This window comes from Trachemys scripta, chromosome 10, assembly GCF_013100865.1.
Source record: "Trachemys scripta elegans isolate TJP31775 chromosome 10, CAS_Tse_1.0, whole genome shotgun sequence".
In the NCBI taxonomy this organism is placed as follows: domain Eukaryota; kingdom Metazoa; phylum Chordata; order Testudines; family Emydidae; genus Trachemys; species Trachemys scripta.
The window spans coordinates 82,255,886-82,275,510 of NC_048307.1; the positions used below are offsets into that span (position 1 = coordinate 82,255,886).

A 19,625-nucleotide genomic window follows, 5' to 3' on the forward strand; every position below is an offset into this window, starting at 1 on the left:
AAAAAAAAAGGAAAGAAAAAGCAAAATAACCTTTCAGAATCCTCACATCTCTTTGCATTTTACTTTACAATTCTGTCTTCCCAATGTAACTTAAAAAAATGAATAATTGAGATGAGGGAGTGTTGTGTGTATGCAACGATGGAAGCAATCTTTGGGAGAAATTTTAAAAATCATTCTGTTCACATTTTGAAAAGTCATCCGAATCACAATTTAATTTTAAGATCCTTCAGTTGCATGTGACCTTCGACATCATTTTAAGTAACATAACAATGAAGCACCATAAGATACTTTCCCCTCTTCTACAATTTGTCCAATGGTGATTAAGATAATGCTTTAATTAAGGCCCTTACTGAGTGCTTTTTCACTGGGTTAATTTAAAATCAGTGAAAGGTCAATCTACCATTATCCTCCTGAGTTCATGAAGTGCTAGACACACAAAGGGATTTAGGTGCCTCAATCCAAAATTTAGATCCTCAAATCCTCCTCCTTAGCTGCTGCCTAACCCTGAGGGCACCTTTGTTTCTGTTGCTGATGTCTCCTAGGTGTTTTCACTTCTGCTGCTGGGTATGCACACAGCCACCTAAGGGTATGTTTGCAACACAGCTGAAAGGAGTAACTTCCAATTCTGGTAGACGTACGGCACTAGCTTTGATTGTGCTAGGCTGTTAAGAATAGCAGTGCAGTTATTTCCTGAACACATGGACAGGATCGTACTCAGGGCCCCTAGCCCATCCTGCCAAGACCCTCAGTGTATATGGGTGGAAGTGGAAATGCTTCTGTCTTTAGTGCACTAGCGTGATCAGCGCAAGTGTGGGTATATCTACTTGAGCGGGGAATTGCATCGTCCAGCTGCAATGTAGACATACCCTATGTCCCAGGTGTCTAATCCCGACTGGAATCCTTACACTAGTTGTTGCCCACCTGTCTTGCCTATGGGATTGGATCCAACAGGTGTGCTCAGATCACAGACAACGAGTAGAAAGCACTGCATCACCTTTGTAACCATTAGCCCAGGCATTAGAGCACTGGTCTAAAATGTGGGCGAGCTAGGTTCAAATCCCCACTCTACCAGTTGTGGAGTAGGAATTTGAACCCAGCTCTCTCTTCTCCCATGTAATTGGGTGGGGGTATTGTGGGATAAGTCTCCCTCTGTTGAAGCTGTTCCACTGTGTCTGAAATACTAGCGAGAGTACAAGAATGGCTTTCTAGGCAGTGCTTAGGGCACGCCTGGCAATTAGGGAGAGTCAAGTCCCTGTTCCAATTACTATTTAATTATTTATACAAAGTGGAACAGCTTCAACAGGAGACACTGAGAGAGCCCTGCCAGAATCCCCCTCACCCAGCAGCTAGGGCATTCACATAGGCTAGCTCTGCCTCAGGGGATGTCTACACTACAGCCCTAAGTCAATCTGTTAGGTCGACTTACAGCCAGCACAATAATTACTGTGATGGCTGATGTCCACGCTGCCCTCCTTCTGTCCATGGTGTGCATCCGGGAGCGCTTCCACCCACTGAAGAGGGGCAAAGTGCGGGGCTGAGAGCCAGGGCAGGAGCAGGGGGCAGCTGCCCGGGCTTCTTGGCTCCTTAAGTGGAGAATGGGGAGCCTCCAGGCAGCAGCCGGGCTGGAAGTGGAGAGCCAGGGGCAGTTGGGCTCTAGCTGCCCAACTTTCTTGTCCATTTCACAGCTCCACTATGGAGCGGTACGACAAGACAGCCACTAGCCAATGCAAGTAACGCAATGTCTATAGGGACACTCCGTCACCCTAACTACCTCAACATAAGCCCTACCCCTCTTGTGGAGTTCTGAGGTCGGTGTAGCAGGGCATTTACATCGGCGGGACAAGGCTTTAATGTAGGTACTGACATAATTAAGTCAATGTAAACTGCCTTACATCGATCTAACTGTAGTGTAGACCAGGCCTCGGCTTGCTGGCTTTTGCAGTTCCCCTTCTTAGGGGCCAAACTCTTCCCTTGGTGTAGGGAGCTTGGGCAGGTACGTTGGTGCTGTGGAGTCCAGTAGGTGGTAGGGGGCCTAACATTAGGCATCGCAATGCTGAGTCTAAGTTCCCGTTGTGGATCTAGCCCTAAGTGACTCAGGCAACACTTGTAATTGAGCAACGGAAGTTTATACTAAAACCGAAAGAATCCTGGACCTGAAATATCTAAGTAAGGCAGGATTAAAGGTCGAGGGCATAATTTCCCCCTTAGCCCATCGGTGTCAATCCTGAGTTATCACTGGTGTAACAACAGCAGAAAAATGGTATGAGAAGAAAATCAAGCCCAGGACCTGGTTTTGGAACTGACTGGCAGAGAAGGCCTGACCAAACAATAAGCCAGTGAGAATGTAAAGGCCATGTGGTCAGATTCCCCCCCCCCCCCAACTACTTTGCACTGGTCAGAAAGCTGTCCTAATTGGGCAGGTAGGTATTCCCCTTGCATAGGGAAATCCCCAGATAGCGTAAAGCTAGCTCTCCTCTACCTTCTCCCAGCACCCAGTAGCACAGAAGAACATACCAGGGCATGGCTGGAGCCTGCTGAACTCTATCCTGGGCTGTGGACTGGCCCCTATTAGGACATTGTCCTTGGCCAGAGCCCGTGATCTGACCTTAAGAATTTATCCATGGATTGGGACAAAGAAACCAATCCTGCAAATGCCTATCTACGGATGAAGTACTTGCTGCTACAAACAACCCTGTTACTTTATGTAGGACTTTTCTTAGTAGTGAGCACTGTTAGCCAAGTAGTGAAGGTTTTCAGAAGGGGAGCTGTAGAAGTGTGGTGGAATTGTACATGTTTCAATGCAATAATTGTGTGAAAACCTAAAGTTGTGAGCCATGAAGCAGCCCAGAACTAAACTAAGATTTGTGCTGAGAAAATTTGCAAAGATTTTTTTTTTGCAATTTTCACACAGCACTAGCCAAGAATATCTCTATACTAATCAAATTGAGAGGAACATGAATTAAACATATTGAAAGTATCTCAGATTTTGTTTCAATTTATTTTTCTTCTCTCTTTTTTTTTTAAGGCTATTAAGAGAGGGAAGAAAAATGTGGCTGTTAAATCCCAGCATATGTAGTTATGAATCTCTTTATTTTTCCTGTAATTCCTCTTGACAAAATAATTAGCACATGTACAAAGTAAATGGAAGCATAGAGTGCTGATGTTTGAGTAGACTGTGGCTGTGAGCAGAAGCCCTGCTGCAGCTCTAATGAACTGAAAAGATACCTGCTCTCTGAAAGGGGTGTTAGGCTTTACTTCAAAATAGCAATACTTCTGAAGATTACACAGGGCCAGATCCTTACAGGGTGTGGACTGTACGGCTAACTTCAATAGAGCTACACAGACTACACCAATTAAGGAGCTGGCCCACGGTGTTTTCAAAGCACTACATTGTAGGAGAATCATATGGTATCTTTAACTATTAGGATTTTAAATGTGCGGAGTGGACTGAGTAGGTTTTCCAAAAAACATCTGTATTCTTCCTAAAACCATGGGGCAGAAAAATCTGGAGCACCAAGAGCATGGCTATAAAAAGATTGCTTTAAAAAGATAAATTGGTTTAATTTTTGTACTTACAAAATTTGAGATTCAGTGTGAAATATTCATTCAGTAACTGTTAGATGAGACAAATTTAGCACAGTGCCTACTCACTCAGCTGAGGGTGGCTCTCTGTGAGTCCTGTTGGCAGGAGGATGTAGGCAAAATGCACAACTCAAGACACGAAAATAGGAAACTACATTAATTTGTTGTTGGCTGTAGTGGTTACCCAACAACGAGTAGCTACCGGGGTCCCAAATTGATTGGTGGAGAAATGTCGGGCTACATGTTTTGAACTCCCAGGCCTCGTGCCGCTGCTAAAAGAAGTGTTCAAGCCAGCCTGTGACAGTGGAGTTACCATAGGAGTGTGTGGTCCCCAAGCAGTCACTCGGTGTTTCCACAAGCACATCCACAATATTAGTCTTTATGCTGATTTAAAAAGAGAAGAGGCAATGGAGATCACACTCCACCTGTTTGTGTTAATGGGACAGAGGTTCAGATTTTCCCTTCCAAGATATCTGAATTTTAAAACAGACACATTCTGAATGTGCCTATAGACTGTGGTTTAGAAAGGGGATCAGTGACTCCCCCTAAGGCTTCATTATGAAAGCAGGAGTAGATGCTCTTAGGATAGTTTTCATCCCTCATGTATTAGCCACCCGAAGGGCCCTTACCCTAACAATTGTCATGAAGCTGCACCAGGACGTGGTCATCACATCATGACCAGGTTCTATGGGGCAGTTAGATTGGTGTATGGGGAGGCTGCGACTGAGGGATTCTGTAACCACTTCGATGTCCTCACTGATGGGAAGAGAACAAAAGAGGCTGCGGCCCAGGCTTCATGCTGTTGTGGGGCTTGGCTGGGGACTCTGGAACATGGTTGGAGGTTCCCCACTTCTAGTGATGTGGGTGCAGAGCCTGGGTGGGTGCAGCAACCCGGGTCTTGGCCATAGGAGGTGGATACCAGTATCTGAGCCTTCCGCTAAGAGACTCGTGGGTAGAGCAGGTGTTCAAGGGTTGCTGGTGGGGAACAGAGAGCACAAAGGCCATGGAGGACACCAGGTCTATGGCAGCTCAAAGGGGACGTCCTTAAAGCCAGGAGCCTAGAGCTCTCTCCCCTGAAGCTTATTTCCCCCCTCCTCGCTCCCTGTGGCATCTCAAGGCTATGAATACACTACAGACTGGGCTGCTGTAAGGTCTCCTACGTAGCCGCTCTATGTATAAGTAAACCACCCCCATAGAGCGGCGGTAGCTATGTCTGTGGGAACGTGTCTCTCGCCCCTGTCCACACCAGCACTTTTGTCTGTGAAACGTATGTCGGTCGGGGGGAGGGGGTGTGTGTTTTTTCACATCTCTGACCGACCGAAGCGCTAGTGTAGACAAAGCCCAGCGGAGCCCGTGAGTTCCAGTCCCGAGCCCGGCGGAGGGAGGCTGCGGAACGGAACGGGGAGGCTGCAAAGGTGCATCCAGCCCGGTGCCCGGTCGGCGGCCAGTGCAGACTGGGGGAGGCTCCGGACTGGCCCCGGGCTCCCGGGAGGAGGCGGCCCGGCCGCCCTGGGGACAGCCGGGCTGGGGGCTGCAGGGCCGCTCCGCCCTGCAGGGGGCTCCCGGGGCGCAGCGCGCGCCGCTTCCCGCAAGGCCCGAGCCCGGCCCGGCCCCGGCAGGCGAGAGGCGCGTGTCCCCCGCGCCGAGCGCAGCCCCTCCCCTCCGGGCCCGGCGGCGCGCTGCGATTGGACGCAGGATCCCCGCCTGGCCCGCCCCCATCGCGGGCGGAGCGCTGTGATTGGGCGATATGTCCCCGCTCCCCGCCGGGTTCTCGCGGGAAGTGAGGGCGGAGTCCCGCCCCCCCCGTCTCCGTGGTTTTGCCGCGCCCGCCCCGCCCAGGTAGGCGCTTCCGAGGGGGAGGGGGGCTCCGGGTAACCTGGGGCGCCCGTTGCCGGGCTCGGCGGCAGCTCCCCGGAGCGCTCCTGCCTCAGCGCGGCTGCCTGCGAGCGCGGCGTTCCAGCCCGGCGGCGCGCGGGGATTGGCCGGCGCTCTGGGGGCGGAGCGCTGGGATTGGGCCGCGCGTGGCCCCGCCCCGCCGGCACGGGGGGGGGGCGGGGTTCGCCGCGGCCCCACGTCGCCGCCTCCCGGAGCCCCGCGCACTGTGGTTCCGCCCGGGCCGGGGACAGGCAGGAGCTGCTGCGCCGAGGGAGGCCCGCGCCCGCCCGCCCTGCACAGGTGGGAGCTGCCGGGGGCCGCGCTGCTGGGGCCGGCGGGGCGGGGCGGCCTGGCCGCCGGGACCCGGCGTGGGGCTCCGCCGCCATCTCCCGCCTGCGCGGCTGCCCCCGCCTCGGTCCCCTCTGCCCGGCTCGCGTCCCCCGGGGCCGGCTGCGGGGGCTCGGGGCTCCTGACAGGTGGGGCGGGGGGAGCGGCTGCAGCCCCCCCCGGCCCGAAGTGGTTCCCTCACACCCAGGGGTTACAGTCCGGGTCTGTGGCGCTCAGCCCCCCCCACACTGTACAGCCCCCCCCAGCCCCGGCTCTGGGGCACGCTTCCGTGGCGGGGGGGCCCTCTGGCTTGCCCCCTGCCTTGCCTTGGGGCCACGTGGGTTCCTGGCAGATCGCTGCTGGGTGGGGGTCTGTGCCGTCTCCCAGTCTCTTCCCTCCACCTTGTTCCTGCCGAGCCATTGTCAGGCTGCCCCTCTGGTCCCCAGCCCGATGGGTTCGGGTCTGGCAGCAGCCAGCCCCTGCCCTGGTGCACCGAGTAGCAGGGAGGATGATGGTACCTGGGAGCGGTGGGCCAGGGTGATAGGCAGGACTGTGTCCAAACTCCCTTGAGACACAACAGAAGAAACAGCCAAGTGGGAAGTCAGACACTCCGAGACTGTTGCGGAAAGGAGACCTAGTTGCTTTACGCTGACAGCCATGGTGGTAGCTGTTTTCAGTCAAACCCTGCCACCCCGTCTTCAGCTCCACGCTCTTCTGTGTCGGCATCAGAGTTTTACACTCTTGCTTTCATGGTCCCTTGGGCTTCTGTGCAAAGCAAATGAAACTGCTTCGTTTTTCTCCTTCTCAAGTTGCTTAGTAGAAGGGACTTCACGTTTCAGGATGGAGATTTTGAAATCCCAGGTCCAGGCGGAGACGGGAGAGCAATAGCAGCTCTTTCTGGAGGAAGGGATAAAGGCACTGATTGCAGGTTGATATTTGGTTCTTTCATCAGAGTGGGTAAAGTACTGGGTTTTGCTGCCAGAGCATTGTATGAGTAACCCAATCTTGAACAAACTCCGATAAAAATTAGCCACCCTTAGGATGATCCTGTAAAGAAACGGATCATTTTGATGGGTGAGTAAACTTACTCATCCCAATTGAGTGGGTGTGTAGAATTTTACAAGACTAACATAACCGGATCTGAAATGTTCCATGGTAACTGGAGACGTTATTTGGGAATTTTTATGCTAGCTGTTTTCCACATACTTGGTCAAGAGCAGCCTTTTCTTTGTGTGCTTCATTACTGCAGGTGCAGTCTGGCATAGAAGAGAGCTTGTGAATAGCTCTTTGTATTATGCCAGCACCTGTTCATGTGGAACTGAGATAGTTTTACTACCTCCTTAAAGGTGTGATGTGGACTGACTAAAGCAGAAATATGTAAAGCTCAGGCTATGCTTCTGACCCTGAATTATCCCCTATTACCTGGCTATTGCCAGTGTCTTGTTGCCAGCTACTTGTGCTGTCAAAAGACAACATGAATTAAACATAGAGATACAAAGTTGAATATTCTAACCCTTTTGTTAAGGGGCATATTTTCCGCTGATCTGTAACATTGGATCTTGACTCATTATTCTGGCCTCCCAAAAGGCATGGATTTCCCTCTTGACGGTGAGGTTGGTTCCATAGAAGTGGGGCAGAATATTAGCTGCTTATGTGGGACAGAAATAATTTTGATTTGTTAGACTTATGGTGGGAAATACAAAAACTTAGGAGTACTTAATCTTTGACATTATAGCTTTACAATATTGCAACAGTTCTGTGATTCTAACAATCGTTTCAGTGGGGAGTGTCTTTTCCTTAGATATACCTGTATCCTCTGGCTTCATCCATGGAACCACTCCAATTTGATCTCATGGTTTTGATGTAGAAACTTCATAAAAATGCTAATGCTCTTCAAAGATAGTTGTGGTGTTGATTAGCTTTTTTTGTCAGATCATCTGAAACCATGAAAATGTCTTTTTTCTCCCTCCCTCTTGATGCTTCATTTATAAAATAGGCAGACCAATTTAGGTCACTTTTTTTTTAGTGAATATGCTGCACCATGGCATGATGCTGATTAAGGGCCAAAGCTATCATGGGTCTAGTAAGCACCACCAACAGGAGAAACTGCTTCCATTTCACACTGTTCATAGAATATGTAACATTCAAATATAACTATGGAGATCAAAATGTTCTTTGTGGAAATATGTATGCCCCTTTATATCCATCTAGGTCAAGAAACAATTTTGTGAATAGTTTTCTTAGTGGGTGAATTCAAAAGGCCTAGGAAGTTGTAGAAGTAAAATTGTATTAGTCCATTTATCAAATTTACATTTAAAAAAACCCACTTATTTTATTTTGGACTAAAATAAAGCTTGATCATTCTTAAGGGATAAAGCAAAAATAACTTCTTCCAGATATGATCTGGAATACATTGAAAATTAACTGATTTGTGGAGTAGCAGAGTAAAATATATAGGATAGCTAGATAAACAGGTAAAATCAGTCTGAATCAGTAAGGAGTCTCAGTTACTCAATTGATGCAGTCTGGCTTAAATTTGCAACTATATAAGGAAAACCTACAAATATTCAGGAGGTTGAATTTTTATTTTTAAGTATATACAACAGGAGAAACTTAGATTTCACTATCATCTATGAAATTGCATGCAATGCTCAGGAATGTTCTTTAAACAAATTAATATTTCTTACACCTCCCCCCCCCCCAAGTATGTAATAAGTGGTGCCAGACTGTTCTTTGAAATATGGTGGTGGGGGGGGGGGGGGAATGGATTTCTACATCTTTTGGATATTGTGGAACATCCAAGAGATGTATGTTTGTGTTTATATGTATCTGGTATGTCATGACATGACAAATGTTACTAGGGCATCTATTTAAAAAGATATGGAGATGTTTAACAATTAAGAGGTTATGGTACGCATATTAAAACTTTGTTCAAAGACAGCACTTTAATGCTTAGTAGCTGGGTATATAGCTTGTCTAAAGCCATATTCTAAATGGTTGGCTGAACTTTTGGCACATATTTGTGCAGGTGGGACCTTCATCGCTGGGAGAAGACTATAGAGTAAAGGCAGCTGGGCATATGGTGAGCAGAGATGGGGATAGAGAAGAATGCAGCGGTTTTAAACTGTTCCCTCTGCTTCTTTCTCCCCATTCAGTGCACTTCCCCTTCCTTCTCTTGCCTTGAAAAGGTTGCTGCTGCTAAAAGTAGTTTGTGGATCTCTAGGCACTTTCTATCATAAAAACTATATAGGTTCAATATTACGAACATAGGTTTTTAGTATAGATAGTTAGTTCAAAGTGACTACTGGGCCACAAACTGCTGAAAGGGCAACTGGGCTTCTGAGGGATGAGGAAAAGGATCCAGATAGTTAAGAAAAAATTGGGTTCTAGTGTCAGCTCCTTGGGCAAATCATCTCAACTTTCTATCTTAAAAAATGAGGATACTACTACTTGCCCACCTTTGAGTTGTTTCAGCTCTGTGGTTGAGAAGTGCTGTATAAGAATAAGTATGTGTTAGTTCGTGGGACCTGTAAATTATGTCAAGATTAAAATTAATGTAGTGTATATAGTACATAGTAAAGAAAAGCTCGGTGTCGTCTTTCCACTATTTTCTTTAATCCCAGAACTGCTTTTCATTTTGAAAGGATAGATTAAGAAGTTCTTTGAGTGCTAGTTCTTGTCGATTCCAATCAGGTGTGTGTGTGCGTGCACGGCAGCTGGAAGATTTTTCCCCTAGCAGCATCCGTCGGGTCGGCCTGGGATCCCCCCTGGAGTCGCACCTTTATGGCACAAAATATAGAGCCTTGCTGACCCCGCCACCCCTTCAGTTCCTTCTTGCCATCTGTGACGGTTAGCTGGAACCTCCCATAGCTCTTGCCTTGGCAAGCGCCGTTAGCAGTGTCCTTGTACATCATTGCTTACCTCTTAGTGTAGTTAGTATTAGCAATTCTCGGCCCTCCCGCCCCCCTTCCCCATCACTCTTCAGGGACCCTTCTCACGAGCGACTTCTCATACAGGAGGTGCACTCGCTCCTATTGCTGGGGGCAGTGGAAGAGGTTCCTCAGGAGCTGAAGGGCAAGGGCGCGACGCAACAGGAAGTGCCAGCAGTTTTGCTCCTTCCTGAATCACAGCCCAGGCTCCATTGCGGACACGTGCCTCCTCCCCTGGGGAGGCCATCTCCTATGTGCGTTTCCATCTGTCCCTCTCATTCACAAGTGCTCCTCCAGATACGGAGGGATCAAGTTTCGGTGATATTGGTAGCTCCAGCGTGGCCCAGCCAATTCTGGTACATATCAATCTTGGAAATGTCCGTGGACGCCCCAGTCACCTTACCGCTCCTCCCAGACTTAATAACTCAGGATCGTGGCCATCTCCAGCAACCGAACCTCGAGTTGCTGCACCTCACGGCGTGGAAGCTCCATGGCTAAACCTGATGGAGCTCTCCTGTTCTGACCCGGTTAGACAAGTCCTCCTTGGCAGTAGGAAATCCTCCACCAGGGTTACCTACCTTGCCAAGTGGAAGAGGTTTTCAATTTGATTGGCACAGCATTGCTCGCCCCTGATGCTCGGCCCATACCACTTATACTGGACTACTTCTCCATCTCAAGCAGCAGGGACTGTCCATGTCATCAGTAAGGGTTCACTTGGCAGCCATTTCCGCCTTCCATCTGGGCACCGTGGGACGGTCGGTCTTTGCCAATCCTATGGTCCCGAAAGGCTATATCGACAGGCTATATCCGCCCATCCGGCAGCTGACCCTGACCTGGGACCTCAATCTAGTCCTTTCCAAACTGATGGATCCTCCCTTCGAACCACTGGCGACTTGTTTCCTGCTTTTCCTGTCCTACAAGGTGGTGTTTCTGGTAGCAATAACCTCAGCCAGGAGGGTGTCTGAACTCAAGGCCTTAACATCAGAGCCCCCTTACACCGTGTTATATAAGAAAAAGGTTCAACTCAGGTCTCATCCAGCTTTCCTCCTGAACGTTGTCTCCCAGTTTCACATCAACCAGGACATCTTCCTCCTGGTGTTCTATCCTAAGCTGTACTCGAGCGGCAGGGAGCAGAGGCTTCACTCATTGGATGTCTGCAGAGTGCTAGCCTTTTACATTGAAAGAACGAAACCGTTTAGAAAGTCCATTCAACAGTTTGTGGCTGTGGCAGACAGGATGAAGGGTCTGTCGGAGTAGCCGGCAAGAAGGAACTGAGAGGGTGGCGGGTCGACAGGGCTGTATATTCAGCGCCATGAAGGCGCGGCTCTAGGGGGCGATCAGGCCAACCCAACAAATGCTGCTGGGGAAAAATCTTCTGGCTGCCGTGCACGCGAACACACCTGATTGGGATGGACGTGAACATCGTATCTCGAAGAACAACAGTTACAAGAAGGTGAGTGACTGTTTTTTTAGTCAAACTATCTTCAAAGGTCATTTTAAAAAATAAATGTAAAATAAATTAATTTGTATTCTGCTAGCAATAAGCCAGGTCTGACTTTCTGTTGGTGTATGTCTTGTGCAACTGAAGACCAAAGCAGTGTACCCAAGATGTGCATCAGCAACCTATTAATGCACACCCCTTTTTGTTGTGCTGCTATATTTTAAGAATGTAAACTTGTCATCTAACAGATGCTGGAGCTGTAACACTGTCCTTGTCTCAACCCTCAAAACTGGGTATAGATTAAAGACAATAGCGAGGGCTGTGGAGTATTTTAGTCACATTTTTAGAATTCTCATGTCTTCTCACATTGCTCATTTCTGGATACTCCCTATTTGTCAGTGGTGAAAATAGGCTCCTTGGGTGTCTGGAAACAAAGATTGAGAATGGAAGCCCCTATCCTTGAGTTAGGTGTGTCTTCCTTTTGATACTGTTGCTCAACGGTACAGTATTTAGATCATCCTATAGTTTGTTTGATAATCTGCCTCAATATTTTTTTGCCTGATATTACCGGCTTTGTATCTGATTTTCACATGCAGAGAGGCAGCTAAGGTTGCTTTTCTACTCTGATTGTTAGCAATTCATCTGACTAGATGTTGATTCCATGATCCGTTTCTTGAAAGTATTTGTTCATCAGTTATCACTGATTCTCCCCCCCCCTTAATGTCAGTAATGTAATTTCAGTATTGTAGATACTTATTTACTCTGTACTTTATCATATAAGAACTCATTGGGAATTGAGAGTGCTCAGCACCTTGTTGAATCAGCCCCTAAGGCCATATGTAAAAAAAGACTTCATAGCCTACATATGTGAAAGTACATTAAGCTATTGAACAGGTCTACTTCTATCTGATGTTTATGTAAAGAATTGTCAGTACCCTATTAGCATGTAGTAGATCTCATAAACTGAAGCTTTGGTATGTTATGGATACATTAATAATCAGTAGCTAAGCATTTTTATGCTAGACATGTTAATGCTAGAATATCTAGCCTCTTTAAGTTTGAATTTCATTCAATTGGTCAAAGTCTGCATTGGCACCTTATTGTGCATTCAGACAGTGACCATTGAACAGTGTGGAGAGGATATAGCAAAAAAAAAGTAATGAATACATGATCAAAACGGTTTTCTGTGGGAGGGCAAAGTAAAACAATTCAAGCCATTGGTTCAGCACCCTAGCAATTGGAAAGTCTTGTGCAGGCAAATTTAAGGTTAGATAATCAGAACTACAATGCCTGTGTAATATGAACGGACCCCAGTCATCAACATGCGGGACTGAACCTGGGACCTTCTGGAACTAGATGTATGTGTCTCTACTGCATGAGCTAAAAGCTGTTTGGCTCCTAGCCACGGCTGTAGTAGACTCATCAAGCTCTAGATGGTCTGGGTGCCACTAGAGAGGAACGGCAACCCCCAAGGCATGGGGGTTACACCTGCATTTTTTTTTTCTGCATAGCATGTACCCCTTCAAAAATGCAATATGAAAATAACCCTTTGCATGAAATTTATGTATGGAAAAATGCATTCGTGTATACAGTTACCAGTAAGACTCTAATAAGGGGAAGGTCTGTTAATAACAGTTGCACCGTTGTGTATGTATATATACACAAATAAGATTGTTTTTTTCCTTGGTAGCATCATGCATGAATATAAATAATATTGCAAAATCTTAATGTTGGCTCAAGCAAACACTCCATACCCTGAAAATAGCTTGAAGAATTATGTATACATGAACCCAATTCTGCAGTCCTCCTAAACAACACTTGCTGACTTTGATGGAAGTTTTGCAAACCAAGGCCAGCAGAATCAGATTTGGGAGCAGCCTTTTTAAAGATAGTATGAACTTGAACAATACAGCCTGTAGATGTAGGGATTGCCAGTTTTATTCATAAATCTTCAGTCAGCACTTGCTAAACAGGAAAGATTGTAAGGACGCTATGCACTTCTGAATTTGGCGAGTTGTAACAAGTGAAATGATACTATCAAAGCACATTCTGTAAAAGTATCTTGCCCTGCAAATATATTCTTTGGCACCATTAACAAACTTTTTCTGGGTCAAATATTTCAGTTGATATCTGTCTAGCGTCCTTGTTTTCACTTCAGTGAATTTGTAAAGTTATCAGATACCACAGTGATGGATATATATAAATGTCTGTATTAAGTTGAAGTGTAATTCTACAACAAATCCTCCTTATGTAGGTAACTGAATCCTGTTCCGTTGTGGGGATGGGGGAGGGAGCAACTTGACAAATTAAACTGTTTTAAAGATTTAAAATATGCATACAGTATTGTCAAAACTTGCACACTGTAATATATCAGAGGGGTAGCCATGTTAGTCTGGATCTGTAAAAAGCAACAGAGAGTCCTGTGGCACCTTTAAGGGCAGGTCTACACTAACCCCCCAATTCGAACTAAGGTACGCAACTTCAGCTACGTGAATAACGTAGCTGAAGTTCGAAGTACCTTAGTTCGAACTTACCTCGGTCCAGACGCGGCAGACAGGCTCCCCCGTCGACTTCGCGGTACTCCTCTCACCGAACTGGAGTACCGCAGTCGACGGCGAGCACTTCCGGGTTCGACTTATCTCGTCCAGACAAGACGTGATAAGTCGAACCCAGAAATTTGATTTGCTTGCCGCTGAACTACCGGGTAAGTGTAGACCTACCCTCTAGACTAACAGATGTGTTGGAGCATAAGCTTTTGTGGATGAATACCTACGCGTCTGACGAAGTGGGTATTCATCCACGAAAGCTTATGCTCCAACACATCTGTTAGTCTTAAAGGTGCCACAGGACTCTGTTGCTTTTTACACCGTAATATGATTCTGAAGATGCTTCTGAAGACATGTATTGGCTGTTGTAACTTGTTGGCTCATGACAATGATTCTAATGACATGCCAAACTAGTTCAGTGAGTTTAACCAAAGTGACACTAACATTTTTTAAATGTAGTTTTTTGTACCCAGTATGTGATGGTTTCTGCCATCATGTTCTCAAATATGAGAAGCAACTTAAAAGTAAAGTGAAAGCATTCATATTGGGAAAGGAAATATGGGCATTCGCTTTTGAAGTGATGGTCTTGTGAACCACCATATCTCCTTTCTCCTAGTAGTAGTATATACTCTGGTTTCTCTTCAGATCGTATAAATCTTTCACCTTTTACCTTCAGTATGGAAACAAAAGCAAAATGTTAAAGCATGAGATAAAGTTTAGTAAAGCATCCTCAAATAGTCGTGGGAAGGCTACGTTGGTGGTATTATGCAATATTTTACACTGCTAAAAATTAGTAGGTGCCTAAAATATTAGTGTCTGGCCAGTGGCCCAGACAGAAGAAAAGATGGGTCTGGCAGCATTTGGCAGTAATTTTCTGCAAAGCAAGTGTCCTGAGCTCTTTTTACTGTCCGACAGATTCTTTGACAATACAATGCTTTATAATGCTGTTTTTTACAATGCTACCTCAACTGGAAAAGGAATTCTTTTGGAGATGATCTAGTCATCGGTTAGTTGAGACATTTCCGGTCTTTATTATAGAATTACACTAACTAGTTTGGGGTACTGATTTTAGACTTGAAAAATAAAATAAGGGACATTGTTCTAAATTTATACAATCCTCCACATAATGGGGACTTACCTTGACTGACATGTCAGGGTACTGCTGTAATATAAATAGGTGGTGGTAATAATCAGAGCACTGTCTTTTTATCCTACATACCTATCATTATTTTGTGGCTTTCTTTGCCTAATAGCATCTTGCTGTTTCAGTAGACTTTCTGTTCCCTCACTGGTAACAGTGAAATGAAAAGCTGAGCTTCAAGGTTAGTTTAAATGGGTCTTTCTCCAAACAATTGATTGAGCCATAAGATTAAAAGGTAGATTTCTTATGCAACTACTATGGGATTTCTCAAAATGGTTACTTTATCATTTGGGGTTTTTTATTTTATTTTAAAAGCTTGAATTACATATTCTAATGTAAAAAGAATGAGGAGTACTTGTGGCACTTTAGATGCAGACTAACATGGCTACCACTCTGAAACATGAAATAATGTGGTATTCAAGTCTTACTGGAATTCTAAAGCATTTAATATTTTGACTTCCAGAGGCCTTCAGAACAGATTGACCATTTCAGCAGACTCTCAAGTGAGGAAATCTGAGATTTTGCTTGGGCTGCAGAGTGAATGTGTACTGTTTTGACTTATATTTCACTATATTACAAATTAGCAAAATTATTACATTAAAGATTTTATGCACCTAAACAAAGTTCAGAGGATAGATCAGGGGTCGGCAATGTTTGGCATGCGGCTCGCCAGGGTAAGCACCCTAGCGGGCCAGGCCAGTTTATTTACCTGCTGACGCGGCAGGTTCGGTCGATTGCGGGCCCCAATGGCTGTGGTCCCCCGTCCCGGGCCGATGGCGGCGGCGGGAAGCTGCGGCCAGCACATCCCTCGCTCGCGCCGCTTCCCGCCGCCCCCATTGGCCCAGGACGGGGGACCACGGCCAGTGGGGAGCGCGATCGGCCAAACCTGCCGCGTCAGCAGGTAAATAAACTGGCCCGCCCGCTAGGGTGCTTATCCTGGCGAGCCACGTGCCAAACGTTGCCGACCCCTGGGATAGATACAGGGATGGCAGGGTGTTAACCGGAGGAGGTTTTTACCAGGTAAAATAATGGCTTTTACTGCTCTGGGGAAAGCTAGGTAGGCCCAGTTTAAGGCATTTTCCATTTGAAAAACTGTTTCATGGAACCATAGGGCTAGAAGGGTCAGCAAGGGTCATCTAATCTAACCCCCACCAAAATGCTTGATTTGTTATGTCTAAACCACCCAAGCTAGATGGCTATCCAGCCTCTTTTTGAAAACCTCCAATGAAGAAGCTTCCATGTCTTCCTTAGGCAGTCTGTTCCACTGTCCTACTGTTCTTACAGTTAGGAAGTTTTTCCTGAGATTTAATTTAAATCTGCTGTAGTTTGAACACATTGCCTCTTGTCCTGCCCACTGTAGCAAAAGAGAACAACTTTTCTCCGTCTTTTTATGGCAGCCTTTCAAGTATTTGAAGATCTCTATCATGTCTCTTCCTCCCCCACCCCCATCCTCCTATTTTCCAAACTAAACATACCCATTCTTTCAGTCTTTGCTCATGACGCTTGCATTCCATCCCTTTGATAGTCTTTGTTGCTTGCCTCTGGATCTTTTCCAGTTTCTCTACATCCTTTCTATAAACTGGTGACCAAAATTGGACACAGTACTCTAGTTGATGACTAAACAACATAGAGTAAAGCAGTAGTATCTCTTCCCATGACCTGCATGCTATGCCTCTGTTAATGCAGCCCAAAATTGCATTTGCTTTTTGCAACAGCATCATGTTGTTGACTCATGTTGAGGTTGTGATCTACCACAACTCCCAGATACTTCTCAGCAGTGATGCTGTAAAACCAGTTCTCCCATTCTGTATTTGTAAATTTGGTTTTTCTTCCCTGCGTGTAGCACCTTACATCTTTGCTGAATTTCACTTTGTTGTCTATAGCCCAGTTCTCCAATTTATCAAGATCCCTCTGAATTTTAGCTCTATCCTCTGAAGTGTTAACAACTCCCCCTAGCTTTGTCATCTCCACATTTGATCGGTATGCTCTCTATTCCTACATCCAGGTAATTAATAGAGATGTTAAATAATACTGGACTCAGAACAGATTCCTCTGGAACCTCACTTGAGACCTTCTTCCAACCTGACATCATTCCATTAATAGTTACTCTTTGACTGTTTAACCAGCTATGTAGCCACTTATTGGTAGTTTCACTAAGCCTGCATTTCTTCACCTTACTTATGAGACTGTCATGTGGGACTATGTCAAGAGCCTTGCTAAAGTTCAGGTATGTTATGTCCATTGCATTCCCCCATCCACCAAACCAGTTACCTTGTCAAAGAATCAGAGGGTAGCCGTGTTAGTCTGTATCCACAAAAACAACAAGGAGTCTGGTGGCATCTTAAAGACTAACAGATTTATTTGGGCAAATTTGAAGAAATGGGTTTTTTACCCACAAAAACTTATCCCCAATAAATCTTTAATCTGTTAATCTTTAAGGTGGTACTGGACTCCTCATAGTTCTTGTCAAAGAAGGAAATCAAGTTGATTTGGCATGATTTCTCCTTAGTAAATCCATGCTGGCTGCTAGCAATAACCCCTTCATCTTCCAGGTAATCACAAATTGAATGTTTTATACTTTGCGGTAGTAGCTTCCCAGGTATCGAGGTCAGGCTGACTGGTCTATAGTTCCCCAGCTCCTCCTTTCCCCCCTTTTTAAAGATGGGCACTACCTTAGCCCTTCTCCTGTCATCCATGAGTTTGTAAATATTATTGTCAGGGGCTCTGAGATTTCTTCAGCTAATTCCGTCAGCACCCAGGATGAATAGCATCAGGCCCCACTGACTTGAATTCATTCAAATTAGTCAGATCTTTTACTTATACTGATTTGCCTCCCTTCCCCTTTGTTGTCTATGGTAACTTTGCTAGTCATCTGGTCACATGTTTTTTGTGTGAAGACTGAAGCAAAGTTGACATTGAGCAGCTCTGCCTTCCTAGCATTTTCTGTTACTTAGCTCACCTTCTCCACTGAGCCGTGGACGCACCATCCTTGATCTTTTTTTTTGTCTGATGTATTTGTAGAACCATTTCTTGCCAGCTGTAACTCAAGCCTTAACTGTCCTGATTTTTGTCCCTGCACACTTGCGCTATTCCCATGTATAAAAACATGCCCCACCTTCCATTTCCTATATGTATCCTCTTTGGTATTTAGATAGCTAAAAAGCTCCATGTGTGGCCACATTGGCCTTCTATGACTCTTATCTATCTTCTGCATCGAAGTAGCTTGATATTGAGCATCAGGTATTACATCATTTTAGGAACTGCCAGCCCCTTCCACTCCTTTTCTTCCTAAATGGTCTTTCCATGGGTCCTTGCCTACTATTTCTGAGTTGGTTGAAATCTGCCTTTCTGAACAAGTGTCCTTGTTTTGCTATTCTCATGTCTTCCTTTCCTAGGATCTTGAATTCATCCACCTCATGATCACTTCCTCCCAAGTTCCTGACCACCTTTACATTCACAACTAATTCCATTCCTGTTGGTCAACACCAGATCCAAAATGGATAGACCCCCTAATTGTTTCCTCAGTTTTCTGAATCAGAAAGTTGTCCTCTACACATGCTAAGAACTTGCAGGACATATTATGTTTTGCTGTATTAGTCTTTCAACAGATATCAGGGAAGTTAAAATGCCCCATTAATACTAGCTCACATCACATTACTTAGTTTTAGTTGCATATTCAAAGCGTGGTTACATAAGACAGTGGGTCTGTAGATTAATTAAAGTTTGTACAAATAAAGTAAAACTGCAGTTGGCATAATACTAATATGTAATAAAACTGAATACTGGAATGTCTGTATACATTTTGGTTCAGTATTTTCTCAAGGAAGTTATGCATGTTATGACACACTTCAGTTTTTAATATTGTGTAAACAAGAGGAAATGAAAACATTGTTATATGAAAATGCCAGTAATGCAGGGTTGTCAGCTTGCAGCATTAAGCAGCCAGAAGCATGCAGAGCTGGGGGCTGATGTGGACGGGGTAAGGGGGCCAAGGCTGGGGCAGGAGCCGCAGTTGGCCCTGTGGCCAGGTTCGGCTCCACTCCCGGCCTTTCCCCCAGCCGTGGCCCCAGGCCAGGAACAGAGCCACGGCCAGCAGCCGAGGCTGGGGGCTGGTGTGGGGCCTTGCTGAGGCTGGGGACAGGGCCACACATGGGGCCAGGAGCCGGGGAGGTGGGACCTGAGCAGAGCTGGGGTTAGGGAGGGCTGGCTGGGCCCTGCCCCTGCCGCGCCCGCCCCAGACTGTTCCTCCATGCCCCCCTAGGGAGGCACGCCCCACACTTTGGGGACCTCTGGTTAAAGCTAATATTTACCAGTGCCCTGTCCTAAACTGTTTTTTCCTGGGAAATTGACAGCACTTGATAGATACTGTTGTTTACACAGCTGTAAGTCTAGAGTAACTCCATTGAAATCACACAATAGATGTAATTTCTGAATCAAGAGCAGAATTTGGCTTCATCTTAATGTCATCCCCCTTTCTCAACTCACTTGACTGGCTCCTGGTCTCTTTCCACCAACAGTTCAGACGTCCCATGCTCATTTTAGCTGTTGCATAACTTCTGCTTACATCGAATCTCATTCCCTGCTCCATCTCTCTCGCACGTTACTCACTCTCACCTTGTGGCTCCATTACTTTTCTCCTCTTGTCTTTCCCTATTTGCAAACTGCTTTCTGTACTTGGAATGATGTCTGTTTTCCCATCCACCAAGTGTCCTTTCTCCAAAATCTGCTTTCTTTAGTCTTTATTTTCACTCCGACGTCCCCTCCTGTACTGTTTACTTCTCTCA

The 19,625-nt window shown here is 46.0% G+C and overlaps 1 protein-coding gene across 3 annotated transcripts in view; it reads left to right on the top strand.

Moving 5' to 3' along the window:
* The first annotated feature begins 5,657 nt into the window (after window positions 1–5,657).
* The window catches only part of GLCE (glucuronic acid epimerase), a 104,793-nt gene continuing 90,825 nt past the window's right edge, over window positions 5,658–19,625 (top strand). The window contains exon 1 of one of the 3 annotated variants that reach the window (XM_034782879.1): window positions 5,658–5,757. The gene's annotated coding sequence lies outside the window, so the exon portion shown is untranslated. The remainder of the gene's footprint in view (window positions 5,758–19,625) is intronic. The other 2 variants (XM_034782873.1, XM_034782877.1) reach the window with 2 other exon arrangements.